Here is a 19,018-nt window from a genome sequence, read left to right as displayed (position 1 = left end):
AAAATTGAAGGTGCAATCCATCACAATGCTATGATTTTTATTTTATAAGCATATTTGTATGTCTCTGATCTAAACAACATCTCCAGTAACAGGTACATGTATCAATATATTTTCATTCAGTGTCTTAGTCTGGCTGCTCTAACAGAATGTCATAAACTGGGGAGGGGGGGCAATGCTAATAAACAACAGAAATTCATTTCTCACAGGAGGCTGGAGGTTGGCAATCAAGGTGAGAGCATGGTTGGGGTCCGGCGAGGACCCTCTACTGGGTTGCAGCTGGCAAATCTCCTGCTGTGTTCATACTTGATGGAAAGAATGGAGGCTAACTCTCTGTCCTCTTCCTAGGAGGGCAGTAATCCCCTTTGTGAGGGCTACACCCTCGCCACCTAATCACCTCCCAAAGGCTCCACCTCCAAATACCATCACATTGGGGAATAAATTTTCAACGTATGAATAGGAGGGTTGGGATACAACCACTCCATCCATAACGTAGGAGAACACACATCTTCTCGGATATTTCAGTAGCCACATGACTCAGAGTTTTAAACCTCATCACTTTTAGCTCTTCACCTATCTTCTTAAGGCCTCAGAAAGGAAGCTTTTATTGGCCTCCATGTTTGGTCTTTGAAGGGACACAAATGTCAGTTAGCATTTAGTGTTTCCACATATCTAAGCATCGGCTGGAACGCATTCAGAACATCTGGTCTGAGATGGTGCCTCACTTTATCTCAATGTTTCGGCAGAGCACAGACAAAAGGACCGACTTCCGAGTCACTGCTGCCTGATCCTCCATTTTTTTCTAGCGCCTAAGACCACGGGGCACGTGGGTTCCCTCTGTGGTTGGCAGGGCCAGGCTGGCTGGGCTCTGGGTGGCTTCTGGCCTTTCGGGGGGCGTGGAGGGTCTCTCTCCACTGCTTGGATTGTGAACTGACTGGCTTGCTGGCGGTATGGGGGTGGCTCCCCTGTCCTTCTCCCTGTTCCAGGGTAGAAATAGGTGAGCAAAGGGGGAATGGAGAAGCCCCTCTTTCTTGTCTCCCAGGGGCTTACTACCAAAATGAATCATTCCTGGGCACCTGCCAGGTCTGGGAGCAGAGGCCCAGGTCCCCAGTGCTGGGTGGAGGGGCCCCAGCAGCTTCTGTGGGAGCAGAGGCTCAGAGTGGCAGGGGGTCTGGCCTTTCACCCTGACTTTTATCAGCAGTGGGGTCCTAGGCGGGCCCTGTTCCCTCACTGGCACCCTTCTCTTCAGCCCTGAGTGATGTCCTTTCCACAACGCTCTGCAGCTCTGCTGTCCCACTGCTGCTCTGGTGGTTAGCTCTCACCTCTATCTCCACCTCAGCATCACCTGAAGTTTCTGACCCACATACTCTGGGATTTTAATGGTGAGCTCGTAAGGAGGAAGAAGGAAATAGGGATATTTAGGGCAGGGACTCAGAAGCCCACTCTAGATGTAAGGCTGGCCCTAAAGAAGGGTGACCCACAGAGGCCAAGATACCTGACACCCAGTTGCACTCTGGGCTCACACCCACCAAGGGTCTAGCCCAGGGCTGGTCCAGGTGCTGGATTCCACGGGCAGTGCCTATAGCGTGACTCCATCATAATTCCGCCCAGGTCCACCTTAGTGGAAACAGGCCTCCTTCCGGGATATCCGGGCACAGGGCAGTGTACAGGCCTCACCCAGATCTAAGGAAGGGTGAGATGGAGAGCACAGTCCCAGCGGAGGGGCCGGGCAGGAAGCTGGCACGGACTAGGTCTCCACTGTAAACCAGGCTCTGGGCCAGGAGATGCATAAACAATCTCGGCGTTTCCCAGGCTGTGCCTCTTGTGTCACTGATGGCTGAGGCTGTGAGATGATCTCAAAAAATTAAGCAAAGTAGATTCAATACAAAGTGTGGGGGGAACGATGCGGGGACCCTTCAGTTGACTGGCCTTGGAGAGACTCGGCACAGTCTCATGTCATCTTCATCACAAGCGCTGGGGTCTCAGGGTCTTTGACCTAGGAGCATACAGGGCCCTTAGTCCAGCTGGAATCGGACCTGGTCTGGCCCCAAACCTTTGGACCATGCTGTGCTGCCCGGGCCGTGCCCAGCCTGGGAGGAACATGTAGGTGTGGAGGGTGTGCAGGTGACAGGGAGCAGCAGGCCAGCCAGAGGCAGGGCTGAGGCAGCAGGCGAATTCAGGGCCCCCCTCCCCAGCCAGGTTGGGGTCTAACCTGCGTGGGACACAGGAAGCCTGGGAGACATACAGCCTGAGGTCACTGATGTTCAGCTAACCCCCCGCAAGCACCTCATACTCATTCCCGCCTTACTCTTGGACACTGGCCTCTGCTTCTGAGTCCCCTGCTGCCCAGGCCTCTGATGATGACTGTCCATTTACCAAGCCCCTCTCCCTGAATATCCGCCCCAGCTATTATCTGCCGGAATACACTCAGCTGCCCACCTGAGGGTCAGAGCCTGAGGGTCTCTTCCTAGAGAGGCATCCATACTCCCCAGGACCACCTGGTCTTCAGCCCAGTGTCCTGGACCACAGGCTTTGCTGCCCCATGATGCCCGTCTCATACAGTAAACCTGATGTGGTTACAAAAATGCTCAAAACCCCCAGATGGACAAGCTTTTTCTCCAATGTGCTTATCCACTGGAACAACCTTTACCTCTGAGGTTCAAAGAAGCACTGGGCATAGGAAGTGGCAGGTAGCATAAACAGGTGGGAGCAGGGCGGCAGACTTCCTCATTCATGGTTGTTTGTCTCCTGTGGCTCTGCTGTTTCACCCTGTGTTTGGATAACCGGGCATGGATTCTTCAGATTGCATGTTAATGACCTCATCCGTGACTCCTGTAGTCTCAGACATTTTCAGGAAACATTACAGTTATAATTTCCAGATTAATAAAACTGGAGACAAAGTTGACCCAGTGGACATAATTTACTGTACTTTTCAGAAAGCTTCTGATAAGGCCGTTCATGAAAGGAAAATAAACAACCATACGGTAGAGAGTAAAATCCTATAAATTACAGCGTCTGAAGGAGCCGAACCTGGTGAAGAGATTCACGGGGACCTGGCTGTGTCATGTTGTTTATCCAAAATACGTGGGCAAATGGAAGTGAAGAAATTTTAAAAAATGATAACCCTTGAGTTTCCATCAAGTCTGATTAGCTCTGAAATGGTCAGACTGTAGAGAAACAGACAGAACAGGGCCTCTGAAGTGCAGCTGCTGGTGAAAGAAAGAAGATGCTTTAGGGCTGGGCCGGGAGGAGTAGCCACAGTCTGGGCCGCTAGGTCTCATTGACTGGGATTCTTTGGTCAAGCTCTAGATAAAACTCCTCAGGCAATCAGCACTTTTAGGGAGAAAGGTGAGCACATACCCAGAAAAAAGAAAACCCCAAGCCCACCAATGGACCCAGAGGCCCTGGGGGAGGCGTGGGAGCCCCCGTGTCCTTCACACACCTGTTGGGGGGTAGGGCTGGGGGCGTGAGGCCGAGCCTCCAGGAGCACATGGGGTGAGGCCGGCTCCCCGCCAACCTGCCAAGGGGGTCCTTTTGTCTCTGTAGATGTTACAGACACTCTGTTTTTCACTGAAATGGCCAGATGCTTTCCTGAAAAGAACACTTATTGTCTATCTGTTTGTTAATTCTGTCCCAAAGAGCACAGCCCAGTTCCCCAGCAGGCTCCTTGGGGTCCCCACGTCAGGAGGTTCTGGATTGCCCGAGGTGGACGAACGCGCTGCCCTTGCCCTCGGTGGATGCAGACCGAGCGGGGGGGTGGGGACAACGCAGGACGCAGGCAAGGAGGAGGGGACCTGCCACCCATCGTGGGCTGTGTGGCCAGGGAACTCACCGGAACTCACAGGCCTGAGTTTTCACCTGCAAGTGGAAATTCTTGGACCATGTATCTCACAAGAAAAAAATAAACGAGCCCGTTCATAGAAGTGTACAAAAAAAGTTTGAAAAGTTAAATCATTAGATGGAAGCCATGTGACAGTATGACAAATGCAGAGGAGGATGATCCCTGTAGAGTGATTAATTTACTAAGAACGCTGAACATTTATCGAGCGCTTGCTGTGTGCTATAGGTATCGCTCACCAGCTGTACACACCCGATCTCCTGTAATCCTCGTGGAAACTTCTACAAAACCACATTGGACTCACAGGATAATGAGGCATAGAGAGGCTGAGAGATGGGCTCCAGGCCGTGGAGCTAATGGCCAGGAAGGGAATTTCCACTTGGACAGTCAGATGCTGGAGCCACCGCGTGACCCACCATCTTCCGCAACAGACATTTAGCATAATCATTACACTAATACCTATAGCCCTATCATTTCATGTAATATCCTTTACGTTGTATATATAACTATGCCACAAGAGCTAACGTTATCTAAGCATTGGTAATTTAATTCCTTGGTGCAAATTCCTTCCCAGGCACTACATCTTTTTTTTTTTTTTTTTTCTTCCAGTACTCAGGCCTCTCACTGTTGTGGCCTCTCCCATTGCGGAGCACAGGCTCCGGACGCGCAGGCTCAGCGGCCATGGCTCACGGGCCCAGCCGCTCCGCGGCATGTGGGATCCTCCCGGACCGGGGCACAAACCCGCGTCCCCTGCATCGGCAGGCGGACTCTCAACCACTGCGCCACCAGGGAAGCCCGACACTACCTCTTTTAATCTTCATTCAATCTGTGAACTGTCATCCTCACTTGAAAGCTGTGCAGACTGTCTGTAGGGACAATTTTGTTCCAAGATATTTCTTTCCTTAAGCAGGAGGTCAGCCACTGCCCTCTATGGGTTACCCAGAGACCGCTCCACCCCCTGCACGGTCTCAGCCCAGCGGCTCTGTTCTGGGCTTGCTCCATTTTCCCTACAGTCCAAAGACCAACCCAATCAAAAAAAAGGGCAGAAGACCTAAATAGACATTTCTCCAAGGAAGACATACAGATGGCCAAGAGGCACATGAAAAGATGCTCAACATCACTAATTATTAGAGAAATGCAGATCAAAACTACAGTGAGGTATCAGCTACCTCACACCAGTCAGAATGGGCATCGTCAAAAGATCCACAAACAACAAATACTGGAGAGGGTGTGGAGAAAGGGAACCTTCCTACACTGTTGGTGGGAATGTAAATTGGTACAGCCACTATGGAGAGCAGTATGCAGGTTCCTTAAAAAGCTAAAAATAGAGTTACCATATGATCCAGCAATCCCACTTCTGGGCATATATCCAAAGAAAAGCATGGTTCAAAAGGATACATGTACCCCAATGTTTATTGCAGCACTGTTTACAATAGACAAGACATGGAAGCAAGCTAAATGTCCATCGACAGAGGAATGGATAAAGAAGGTGTGGTACATATATACAATGGAATATTACTCAGCCATTAAAAAGAATGAAATAATGCCATTTGCAGCAACATGGATGGACCTGGAGATTATCATACTAAGTGAGGTAAACCAGACAGAGAAAGACAAATATCACATGATATCACTCATATATGGAATCTAAAAAGAAAAAATGATACAAATGAACTTATTTCCAAAACAGAAACAGACTCACAGACTTCGAAAACAAACTTATGGTTACCAGAGGGGGAAGGGATGGAGAAAGGGTAAATTAGGAATTTGGGATTAACATATACACACTACTATATATAAAATAGATAACCAACAAGGACCTACGGTATAGCACAGGGAACTCTGCTCAATACTCTGTAACAACCTAAATGGGAAAAGAATTTTAAAGAGAATAGATACATGTATATGTATAACTGAACTCCTTTGCTGTACATCTGAAACTAACACAATGTTGTTAATCAACGATAGTCCAATATAAAATAAATATTAAACAAACATACAAACAAACAAAAAACAAAGATATGATCTGAACAGCTCTCTCCTCAGGGTGTTGGCTTAGCTTTTTCAGGGTAAAATGAGACCCAGAGTGAGTGCAAGGCCACCCCACAGATGACAGACCTACCCCCGGGGATCATAACCTTTTTACGGGTGTTCTAATTCCTCTTTGCCCACCGGTGTTTATTTCAGTTCCAGAAAGCAAGGGTGAGCCTGGGATCACTGAGTGACTGCAAGGGTCCTGACATTCAGACTTCATGCTGAGGCACCTATAAGTAGTGTATACATTGTCCATTGACTATAAAACCTAATTCTTTGGAGCCAACCGCTCCTTACGCGTTTGGAGTTGTCTGTGACTAAGCGAATCATTCTAATTGAATGAAATAGCATTAGTGTTGATGACCTGAATCTGATCGTGGCATGAAGGTTACACGTGCAGGTAAACCTCTCAAAGAAGCCCGCCCTCTGGGCTTCCCTGGTGGCACAGTGGTTGGGAGTCCGCCTGCCGATGCAGGGGACGCGGGTTCGTGCCCCGGTCCGGGAAGATCCCACATGCCGCGGAGCGGCTGGGCCCGTGAGCCATGGCCACTGAGCCTGCGCGTCCGGAGCCTGTACTCCGCAACGGGAGAGGCCGCAACAGTGAGAGGCCCGCGTACCGCAAAAAAAAAAAAAAAAAAAGAAGCCTGTCCTCTTTGACCTCCATCACCCACCTGCCCCCGTATCAGTCTAAAGCTTGACTCTCTGGGTTGGCTGAATCTTCACCACCTAGATTATTAAGTGCTCAGGTGACTTGAAATGCTCACAGGCTGCAGCTCCTCTAATTCTGCCCCCAACCAGAGGAAGGGCCTGCGGAGGCATTTTGGGGGTCAAGTGGGTGTCCTCAGTGCCCGGGGAGGTGAGCAGATGTTTCTAAGTTCTTGCCTCTCTCAGGGGGGCTGTCTTCACCATCAAACTTGACAGTGACAAAAGGATGGAGTCAGAATATTGAACGTGTGGCTCACTGCCCGGGTCCTGCCATCCTGTAGGTGCAGAGTCCGTGGCCCAGATCCCAGAGATCCCGGGAAAAGCTCAGGTGTCCTCCTCAGCCCCCTGGCCCAGGCGCGCGACCTCAGCGGGTTTGCTTTGAGCTCGAGTGTATACTCGAGTCGCCTGATAGGAACATTTTGCTGGTGACGTTTTTCTCTTTATTCCTCAGGAAGGCTGTGCTCTTCGTGAACCATGTGCACGATGTGCTTCAGGCTGTCTAAATGATGTATTTCTCCAGCCCCAGAGTGAAACATTTAGGTGGTTTGTACCATCTTTTGGTATATTTAGAAACAGCTGGTTGACGGATTGAATTTTTAATTTTTCACAGAAATGTTGGATGTTGGGGAGACTGTGCCCTTTAAGTCCTCTGAGGACAGAAAAGATTTGTATAAAGTTTCTTTTTCCGTAAGTATTTTCTATTTCGATGAATGACTCTGAACAGAAACTCCATGATGGCTGAGACAACCTTGTCCCACACGCCAGCTAAAGGCTCGTTTCTGTCACTACGGAGAACAGTGCGGAGGTTCCTTAAAAAACTAAAAATAGAACTACCATATGACCCAGCAATCCCACTACTGGGCATATAACCTGAGAAAACCATAATTCAAAAAGATACAGGCACCCCAGTGTTCACTGCAGCACTATTTACAATAGCCAGGACATGGAAGCAACCTAAATGCCCAACAACAGACGAATGGATAAAGAAGATGTGGTACATATATACAATGGAATATTACTCAGCCATAAAAAGGAACGAAATTGGGTCATTTGTAGAGATGTGGGTGGACCTAGAGACTGTCATACAGAGTGAAGTAAGTCAGAAAGAGAAAAACAAATATCGTATATTAACACATATATGTGGAATCTGAAAAAAATGGTACAGATGAACCGGTTTGCAAGGCAGAAATGGAGACACAGACATAGAGAACAGACACATGGACACCAAAGGGGAGGGGGGGTTGGGATGAATTGGGAGATTGGGATTGACATATATATATACTAACTAATATGTATAAAATAGATAACTAATGAGAACCTGCTGTACCGCACAGGGAACTCCACCTCACTGTACAGTAGAAACTAACACAACATTGTAAAACTATACCCCAATTAAAAAAAAAAAAGCTTCATTTCCCAAAGTCATGGTGTCCACCCCTACATTGGGAGTCTACCCCTAAGTTCTTCAGAATTCAGTTGTCATCAACCCTTCTATTCCACTTTGGAATTGGTTTTCAAACTCATCTGTGATCATTCGCTTCCATAATTTTTTTTAAGATTTTTTGTTTTTGACGTGGACCATTTTTAAAGTCTTTGTTGAATTTGTTACAATATTGCTTCTGTTTTCTGTTTTGGTTTTTTGGCCCCGAGGCATATGGGATCTTAGCTCCCAGACCAGGGATAGAACCTGCAACCCTCTGCATTGGAAGGTGAAATCTTAACTAATGGACCACCAGGGAAGTCCCTGCTGCCATAATTTTAAATAAGCAAGCCTGAATATTCTGTCAAAATGCTTCAGTCCCCTGAGCTGAAAAAAGTAGGCCATTACTGATGTTCATGCCTTGCACATAACAGACACCCAATATTTATTCATTAGGTACATATTCGATCAATATTACATACATATTAATTTTTAATATACTAAAATATTACCATATACTGTGTTATATAGTAAAATAATATTCATGTAAATTAATATATATTTAATAATATAAAATGTAATATATTAAATTGAATTGAATGTATCCCTCAGGGCTAGTAGCTACAGAGAAGTAAAATGATTCTAATATCTACAAGACCCTGGATGGGCAGGAACTAATATTTACTGAATATGGAGTAGGTACCAAATGCTTCGCAAATGATCTCAATCTGATGTTCACAAAAACCTAGAGGGTACAGCCTACATTCTCCAGCTTCCAAGTAGGGACACAGAAGTTTCAGAGAGGTGGAGGAACTCCCTCAAGGCTGCACAGCTCATAGCTGCAGGAACCTGAACGCTCCCAGCCAGTCCGGCTCCAGAGCCCACGCCTGCATCCCCTTCATGCTCCCTTGAAACTGCTCTCTTAGTCTCCCCGTGTAGCCATTTCTGCCCGGCTCTGGAAATTCCACAGGCAGCTTGGCTGGACGGGGGAGCAGAGCCAGGGCCTGGCCCCCTCAGCCCATGATGGGTGGGATTCCTGGACCTGGGGCAGCTTGGGCACCTGGGCATGGAGGGGCACATCAGATGGGCTGGCTGCCCCGCACACTTGTCAAGGCCCAGGAGGTTTGAAATGACGGGATCGGAACGTCTCAGAGTCATTGAAAAGCTCTGACCCGGGGCAGGAGACCCAAGCACAGCCAGAGAGAGAAGAGAGAAGAACCCAGGCATCTTCCACTAGACGCCTGTGAGCTTAGAAATAGTCGGGGCTGGTAGCACCGCTCCCTTCCCCCGGTGCTTGCTGTCACACCCCCTCTCTCATCAGACTCTCATCAGTCTCTCAACAGACTCAGGCCATTCCCGACAGAGTTGGGCTGATGAGGTCCCTCTGATATCTGACTGTGGCCACGAGAGGAAAGGGCAGAAAGGAGGGTGATCCTTGGGGTGTGAGAGCACACGAGAGTCAGCCACCAGGAAAACGTGTGGAAGGGGTGCCCCTTGAAAGACAGGGGCATACCTGACCTAGGTGAGGAGGAAAGGTACCAACACGAACCAGCTCCTGACCACACCTGAGCAGGCCCCCCAGTCTAGTCGGTGACCTTCCTTGTGTATTCTGATAAGTCAGTGAGTAAAAAGAGAAACGATGATTCCATAATATATTTGCTATACATTAGGAGTATCTCTTGATTAGACACATCAAGCTTCTTCCTCCCACTAAAGACTTAGGAGTTTTGCAAAAATGGAAAACGAATTCAATTTTGCAAGCATTACCCAGGCATTTGCTATATGTCCTGCATGGTGCCAGGTAGAAATACCAAGGTGAGAAGTAGAAATACCAGGGTGACAGTTACCTGCTGGGTGGTTGAACCACAATGGTGGCCCTTTCGGTGTGGGTCTCGGGCTCAGAATCCTGGCTCATCTGAGAGCCTCATGGGAGGGCAGGGGCCCACATGAGGAAAGGGTTCGGGCGTCAAAGGCACAGGTCCCAGGGACTAGCTATGAGGCCTCCACCAAGTCACCTAGCTCCTCTGACCTTCACTCTTCTTATTTATAAAATATATAAATACTCTCTTGTTTTGCATGCACATTTTAGGATCCAACAAGATCATGGGTGGAAAACATTCAGTAGCACAGTCTCTGGCTCTTAGCAGGTGCTACTGTTATTTTTTAAAATATTTATTTGTTTATTTATTATTTATTTCTTTTGGCTGTGCCAGGTCTCAGCTGCAGCACCTGGATCTTTAGTTTCGGCCTGTGAAATCTTAGTTGCGGCATGCATGTGGGATCTAGTTCCCCGAGCAGGGATTGAACCGGATCCCTTGCATTGGGAGAGCGGAGCCTTAGCCACTGGACCACCAGGGAAGTCGCAGGTGCTTTTGTTATGATTCCGGCCGAGAAGGCGTGGCCCTCTTACCTCTTAGGCTGAGCTCCACACACATCAAACAGATCGAGTCCTCAACAGCTTATTTTAAATAAGCATCATCCAAATTTGATGGGAGATCACCAACTAGGACAACTGAACACAAGCGTTTTGGGTCTTTGCAGTATAGAGCAAAAAATTTTCCCCCTCTTCTCAGCGGCGTCATATGGGAAGCGCTGACTCAAAGTGTTTGGATGGTGAGAGGGAGGGTGGAGGTGAGGAGAAACGAGGGGGGCACTTGGCCAAGATTTGCAGGTGTTACATGGAGGCCCCAGATTGGTTACTGAGGCTCTCCTGAGATCGGGGAAGGAAGCGGGTGGGTGGACAGGTGGGGAAAATAGTGGCAAAACCAGGCTGGAAACCATGGGCTCCATCAGATGAATCTTACAAATATTCCCTTCGCATTTCCTTCCTTCTCCTGGGGGTGGGATTTACATAAGCTTTTTCTGGAGTCCAGATAACAAAACCATGCCTTGAGAGACAGTTCACTTTTTCTGCCCATAATCCAGGCTGAGCCCTTCCAACATGCAGAAATCCTTGATCAACAACAACAAAATATGTACTCACCCCATTCTGAAAGTTTTCCAAGTCACGGCACAAAGGAGGAGGGGGAGATGCACTGCCCGCCTGGCATCCCAGCCGCTCTTTCATCCCGGAATATTTTTCTCTCACTCGCGTCCTGTTCAAAATCCACATTAGCTCCTTGGTTTTCTGCACAACAGAAGGTACTCGTCAGACCTTCCTGATGAAACTTAACCCTTCGCAGAGTATTTGTTTGCCCCCTCAGAGCGTGTAGAAATATGCCCATGTGGCACGGGGAGCCAGGCTGCCCCCAGGAAGATGCAGGGGTGCGTTTTTCAGAGGAAAAGATGTCTTTTTCAAGAGCAGCAATGTTTATATACGGCAGGCACGTTACCTCTGGAATGGATGCACTTTGATAAGTAGTGAGTGCCGGCACCCCCTCGTTCAGGGTGGCTCTGCCCTCTTAGGAAAACGCTGCTGCATGCCAACCACAAACTGGCCCTTGCCATCTGCCTCTACAAGGATTAAATCACGAGCTGCTATGACCGCTGACCTTCAACACCCCCTGAAAGGAGTTCAGGAATGAGGTGCTCCGTGCTCTGGGAAAAACTGGCAGAACAGACCTTCAGATAGTTAGATATTTTCAGGAGAAGATTTTATGAGTCCAATTCTTGCATCTCCTCGTATCTAGAAAAGCACTAAAATCCTTCACGGTGACGTCTGCTCCTCGAGACTAGCAGTAAACTTCTACAAAAAACATGTGCCTTATTGCATGGACTCCCCCTTCACCAAAATCACACATACCCTGACCTTCCCCCCTACCTCTTTGGAGCAGTTCCTCAGACCTATCTGAAATGCTGTCTCCCGGGCTATAGACCTCATTTTGTCCCAAATAAAACTTAACTCACAGCTCTCATGTTGTGCATTTTTCTGTCGACATGCACCACCTTCGCTGTGATACTACCAAAAAAGAAAAAAAGAACTCTTCATGATTGAAACGCCTAACTGTTCCTGATTTGTTATTCAGCAGAAAGTATTGTGCTTCTTAAGGATTTCCCCCTTTTGTTTTTTAATTAATTAATTAAATTTTGGCTGCATTGGGTCTTCATTGCTGCACGTGGGATGTGGGATGTGGGATCTTCTCAGACCAGGGCTCGAACCCATGTCCCCTACATTGGCAGGTGGATTCTTAACCACTGCACCACCAGGGAAGCCCCAGTGTTTCCCCTTTTAACACTGTTTTGAAGGCCCCCAATTGAAAATGCTTCTGGGTGCGGATACAGAGGTGTGTGTTCACAGGCATCCATCTGGGAGGCTGAGGGCAGAGGTTCGCATCCGCTTGGCAAAGCACGTGGGACTAGGAAAGTCCTTGGTGGGCTCTGCACTCCACCCACATTTCCACGTTTCCTGGCACCAGTATGTGCCGGCATTCAAGGCTCCACTAGGGACACAAATCTTGCATTTTTCTTCTGAAATCCGGAAATGTAAAGTTTCGTTGGCATGATGAGCTGGGAGCCCATACCCTGGCTGTGCCGTCTGGTCCAGGCTCCAGACACGGAACAATTCCACGTCTAAAATGGCCCCAGCACCCGCGACTCCAGCCTCTGTTTAAAGTCCTCTTGGATGAAAGCGTCCAGAGGCTCTTTCACTCCGAAGTGGTCCTTCCTGATGCCTTATTTATGTACCTGGACCCTGAGCCCCGGGAGGAAAGCTGGCGGAGTTTCTTCAGTGGTTTCCACAGCGGCTGCACAGGGGGCAGATCAATGGGCGGCCTAGAATATTCTACTAGGCAGGTCACTGGACAACAGTTTTCAGTAACACAGAGTTCAACCTAAATCCCTTATGCTTACGCCAGTTCACCCCTTTTCTGCCTTAATGAAGGCTGGCAAGTCCCGTTTCTGTATAAGAGCCTGGGATGTGCAGTCACCTTCTGTATATATCGCTGACCTCCTGCCCCTCAACCACGCACACTGGTCCACCACACACACCAGATACTGAATAATAAGCATTGTATACGCCTGGAACTGAGCAGGTTCCAGACATCCCTAGCTTCCATGAACAACCTCCTTTTCTGGCTTGTTAGCCTTATGGTACCTTAGAACTCCGTGAGGATTTTCCTATCCTTCTAGAATTGGGTTCCCAGAGGGAAGTCCCTCCACAACCAGAGAATGACGAAAACTCCCCCCTTGCAACACTTTTGAAACACATCCTAGGGTGAACACATCACTCTCAAATGAATGGGTTTGGATTTCCACCACTCTTCCAAACTAGTCTTGAGTTTTTAAATTAATTAATTAGTTAATTTTATGGTAGGTCCTTGTTGGTTATCTATTTTAACTATAGCAAGACATGTGTACATGTCATTCCCAAACTCCCCATCTATGCCTCCCCCCACCCTTCCTACCTGGTGACCGTAAGTTCCTTCTCTAAGTCTGTGAGTCTGTTTCTGTTTTGGAAATAAGTTCATTTGATTCAATTTTTTTTAGATTCCACATATAAGTGATATCATATGATATTTGTCCTTCTCTGACTTACTTCACTCAGTATGACAATCTCTAGGTCCACCCATGTTGCTGGAAATGGCGTTACTTCATTCATTTTTATGGCCGAGTAACATTCCATTGTGTGTATTGTACCACAGCTTCTTTGTCCATTCATCTGTTGATGGACACTTAGGTTGCTTCCATGACTTGCCTATTGTGAACAGTGCTGCAATGAACACTGGGGTGCATGTATCCTTTTTTTTTTTTTTTTTTTTTTTTTTGCGGTACGCGGGCCTCTCACTGTTGTGGCCTCTCCCGTTGTGGAGCACAGGCTCCGGAGCGCAGGCTCAGCGGCCATGGCTCACGGGCCCAGCCGCTCCGCGGCACGTGGGATCTTCCTGGACCGGGGCACGAACCCGTGTCCCCTGCATCGGCAGGCAGACTCTCAACCACTGCGCCACCAGGGAAGCCCCCCCCATGTATCCTTTTGAACCATATTTTTCTCCGGATATATGCCCAGGAGTAGGATTGCAGGATCATATTAGTCTTGAGTTTACTTGTGTGCCAGCCTTGGGACTCACATTGTTCCCCGTCGTCCCTTCCATAATCTTCTCTCCACCGATCAGACCAGTCTGGTGTCATCTCTCTAACTTAATGAGCATGGCCTCTATTCTAATCCATCCTAACAGGTAAGGGCACTTCTACACCATCTGCAGCCACTTGAAATGAGCCACTGAGGACTCACCCAGGGAAGATGCTCTTTCCATCCACCTCCCACCCCCGCCCCTTTCCCCGTCCTTACCAGAAGCTGCTGGTGAGCCTAGCAATTCTGAGAAAGGGTCTCCTAGAGACCAGAGCTTCCTACAACCCCAAGTCTATCCTGACTTCCTATTGCTAGAGGGGCAAAAGCCTCCACCCTGCCCTGCGTATCCATCCTAACGGTCTGAACCCTAACGGCATTCGTTCCGAAATGTTTGCAACTTTACAAGACGACATGCAGATTTTCTGACATCAGACATAAGGTTGGGATGGGAGGGGCCTGGAAATGTGTTTCCCCCTCTGGATTGGAAGTAGAGAATTGCATTTGTTAGCATCTCCCAGATGCTAAGAGAAGAGCGCTGGGCTGAGAATGGAGAGCTGGACAGGATCCAAAGCTGCTGGGTAATATTTCTGACTTTCCCCTGCCAGATCTTCTGCAAGTGATAGCACGTTACACAAAGCTCCCACCGGGGGAAGGACCCACCCGTTCCAGCCCTGCCTAATGACAGACCAACGTGGGTTCACGCACAATTTGGAGGAAAAAAAAGAAGCTGTTAGTGTGCAGCTTCTACGGCCAAAGCTAATCCAGGGTCTTAAACTGCTTCGCAAAGGCCCAAGGCCAAGGCTGCGCGAGGCCCAGGGGCGGGCGCTGCGTGGCTGGTATGTTACACACCAGGGCATCCTGCCCCTCTAATGCCCTGCCGCTGGGGGTGGGTCAGAAAACGCAAGCTCTTTTCCTCCAGGACTTCCCCTTAATCCATTTAAGGGTAATCCTGGCAATTCTCCACAGGAGACACCTGCTTTCCACAAAGAAGCCACGCTGCCCATGCCTCTTCTCGGTGAGGGCCTTGCCTCGGACACTGATGGGGGGGTGATGTCCCTCCCAGGTCCTAGCCAGGTACAGAATTACATTTAAGTGCTGTTATTCCTGATACTCAATATTCTTGCTTTCTGCTATCTGTCATTTTCACCTGTTGTTCTGCTTTCTATCCTTATCCTGAGTATACTTGGCAAAGCTTTCATTTCATTCTGTGATATTTCTTCTTGGTCCTTTCCTAGAGGAAGTGAGTTAAATTCAAATGTAAAAACAGGAGAAGAGAATCATGTGAAAAGGTGGACGTAACTCTCAAAGCACTTAGAGTGTGGATTTGTTTCTGAAGTCAGATTTTGAGTGTTTCAGTCACACAATGTCAGATGAAGATGCGGAAACTCACGGGATTACTCAGACCATCAACGTGCGGGATCTTAAAAGTCAGGACAAACACCATTTTAGTTCCAACATCCAGTCTATGGGGAGACCAGGAGAGGCTGAAGGAAGAAAAGGGTAAATAAAAACATCCAGGTCGGGCTTCCTGGTGGCGCAGTGGTTGAGAATCTGCCTGCTAATGCAGGGGACACGGGTTCGAGCCCTGGTCTGGGTGGATCCCACGTGCCACGGAGCAACTAGGCCCGTGAGCCACAGCTACTGAGCCTGCATGTCTGGAGCCTGTGCTCTGCAACAAGAGAGGCCGCGATAGTGAGAGACCCGCGCACTGCGATGAAGAGCGGCCCCCGCTTGCCACAACTAGAGAAAGCCCCACACGGAAATGAAGACCCAACACAGCAAAAATAAATAAATTAATTAATAAACTCTTACCCCCGACATCTTCTAAAAAAAAAAAAATCCAGGTCTTCTTTCTCCCCAGAAAGATGGTGCAGGATCTGAAGTTTTCAATTCAGATAAGACTTGAAAAACAAACAACCTTTTCCTTTGAAACCCTATATATTTCTGAAAAACCCATTCCCTAACAGTAGATTTTATCTGCTCTAATAATCTGGTGAGTCAATGCTACCAACTAGACGATAAGCAAGATATCAACTTGCTTCATTATTTTCCTTATAAATGCAGATTTTATTTCTTCTTCTTCTCTCATTTTCAAATAAGGAAGAAAAGAAGAGCAACGTGGAGATACAGGGGAGGGGAGGGGAGGGGACAGTGACAGTCTAATGACAGATATTCCAGCTGTGAGACACCTCAGGGGGTGTCCACCCAGCACTGACCACACATCAAAGGAACCCCAAGAACCATATGGGACCCTCCATGTGACCTGGCCCAACAAACTACCGTCATTTAAAGCTCAAATCTAGTTTATTTTACTGAATTCAGGAAGATATTGGTTTTTATGGACACACTTAAGCCTGTGTCAGAAGAAAATCAAGGCAACCAGCTGAAAGCGAGTTTGAAAAAATATAAGATATTATATTTGTCCAAATTGCACTGTGGTGTATAGGTATCATATACCTGTACATTTATATATATAAAGAGAGAAACAGAGGCAGAGAGACAAAGACAGGGCACACGGAACTTCACTGTGACCATTGTATAGGGAAAAAAACGGACTGGATACTAATAAAAGAAGACTGTAAGTGAAAAAAAACTAGATGTGAAACTAAAAGGTTATAATTGAAATAAACCAGGTGTCCTTCATCCTCTAAGAGTCTAAAGGCTCTAAGAAATAATATTTTCACCCTGTTGATGTAGTAAAAGCTGCTTTTGATACAACGTCTTCGACTCATTGACTTTTCAGAGCATTTGTATGATACACTGAGTCTAATTCCACAATCTCCGCTCAGGGCAGAGGACAGCCTTGTGTTGGTTTATCTAGTAGAACAGCACCCAACCCACCCCTGCCCTGAACAAGGAAACCCTGTCCAAGCCCTTGGCTGCTGGAAGAGGCAGGAACGTCGCCCGTGGGAATCGCTCTGGACCACAGCGCCCGTCACAGAGTTTTCAGAGGACTGAGCCAACCAAACAGACCAGATCTTTAGGAGGAAAAAGGAAAGCAGAGCGCAGAGGTTGTCCTTCTTCTCTGGGCTCTGCACCCATTCCTGGGTGCAGAGTGGAGAACAAATCAGAAAGGAATTGATGGTGATGTCCAAGAAACAAGAGGAGACTCATACGAACACTTCTAAAGGGAAGGAACTGATGACACCAGCAAAATGAATACAAACTCGGCCACAGACCTTGGCGGGGAGCGTGGTCCAGCACAGAGCGCGCCCTGAAGCAGGCAGGGAACGTGAAGGTGCAGGGGGGACCCCTGGGCTGTTCCCCCAGAACGTGGTGCCCCTCCAGCCAGTCCCACGGAGTTAATCGTTGTACAGACTGTGCTCCGTCCAAGCAGAACCTGGCAGTGGAGCCAAGGGAGCGTTCTCCTCCCGTCACGTTGGAGGGCATTGTTGCAGCGTACGCAGGATGCAGGCGAGAATCTGGCACAAGGCATCTTTCCATCCTCCTGGCTGTGGAGTGAACAGGTGGCCCCAAATCTGTCTATGTGGTAGGGGGTGGAGGTGGGTGGGAAGAGGATGAATCTTAAAATATAATGTCCTGAAACTTCAATCCCAACCACATAAAGGAGGGGGGAAATATGCCGAAAGGCAGTATTCTCAAAAATTTCCGCCAAAATATCACTAATGTCAGAAGAAACTCCATGTGCCTTGGACGAGAAGAAGGGCCAGATATTGGTCCAAAGCCATCATCTCCAATCACAAAATGCATCTGAAGTCTTGGTTTTTGTTTTTAAATCATAGGATGATTTTGTATGCTATTGTATAATAGATCCATGCTTGTTTTTATCTAAAGGTAGAGTTTGAAATTATCTATCAGTTAAATGACTTAACTTGTCCCCCAAAGAATCACATGGCGCCTGATGCTCCAGGAAGACAGGCTGCACTCGTCCTGGGACCTGACACATCACCTGCGCCCTCTGCAGGTGTGAAGAGAACACTGGCACCCGTGGGATGGGGCTCTGTGGTGAAGACAGAGCACAGAGGCCGTGGCGGCGGGAGGAGGCCCCGTGGACAGGAAGGGACCTGGCGCCCTCTCCCCCAGGGCCCCTCTTTCTTCGGGACCTGCTGCGCTGTTCTGCTTGCCAAAGGACTGGGCAGCCATCTTCCGGCCCAAACGTGGGAAAAACTTGCTTCTGGGGATTTCTCTTAGCCTAGCTGAGACGGGTAACGTGTGTGTGTGCTTTTTCCTCAAAAAGATTTGAAAAACAACATGAGAGAACAAATAGCAGACTTTGTATCAGAAACACAAAAGGCCAGGGACTTCCCTGGCGGTCCAGTGGATAAGACACTGAGCTTCCACTGCAGGGGGTGTGGGTTTCATCCCTGGTCTGGGAACTAAGATCCCACGTGCCCATGCCACAAGGGTTGGCCAAAAAACAAACAAACAACCCCCCCCCCCCAAAACAAAAGGCCAGCTTTCCTTCCTCTACCACTTGCTCTCATCTGAGATAACCATGCTTCATCTCAGAGGCCAGGCGAGCCTGGGCAGCCATGTCACACCCACGCCAGTTCACGTCCCTTTCAATGACCTGGTCTCCCAGACTCCCAGAGGAGAAGGAATCGGGCTCAGAACCCAAATGCGACTTAAGACACACAGGTGAGGGACTTCCCTGGTGGTGCAGTAGTTAAGAATCCACCTGCCAATGCAGGGGACATGGGTTCGAACCCTGGTCCAGGAAGATTCCCGCATGCCGCGGAGCAACTAAGCCCGTATGCCACAACCAATGAACCTGCGTTCTAGAGCCCACGAGCCAGCACTTCTGAGCCCGCGTGCCACAACTACTGAGCCTGCACGCCTAGAGCCCGTGCTCCGCAACAAGAGAAGCCACCCCAGTGAGAAGCCCGCGCACCGCAACGAAGAGTAGCCCCCACTCGCTGCAACTAGAGAAAGCCTGCTCGCAGCAATGAAGACCCAACGCAGCCAAAAAATAAACTAGACACATAGGTGTGTGTGGTATGTGCTGTGTGTGTTGTGTATCCTGTTTATGTCATGTGCGCTGTGTGTGTGGTGTGACACA

Source organism: Leucopleurus acutus, assembly GCF_964270905.1.
Source record: "Leucopleurus acutus genome assembly, chromosome: 12".
In the NCBI taxonomy this organism is placed as follows: Eukaryota; Metazoa; Chordata; class Mammalia; order Artiodactyla; family Delphinidae; genus Leucopleurus; species Leucopleurus acutus.
This window is presented reverse-complemented; position numbering follows the sequence as displayed.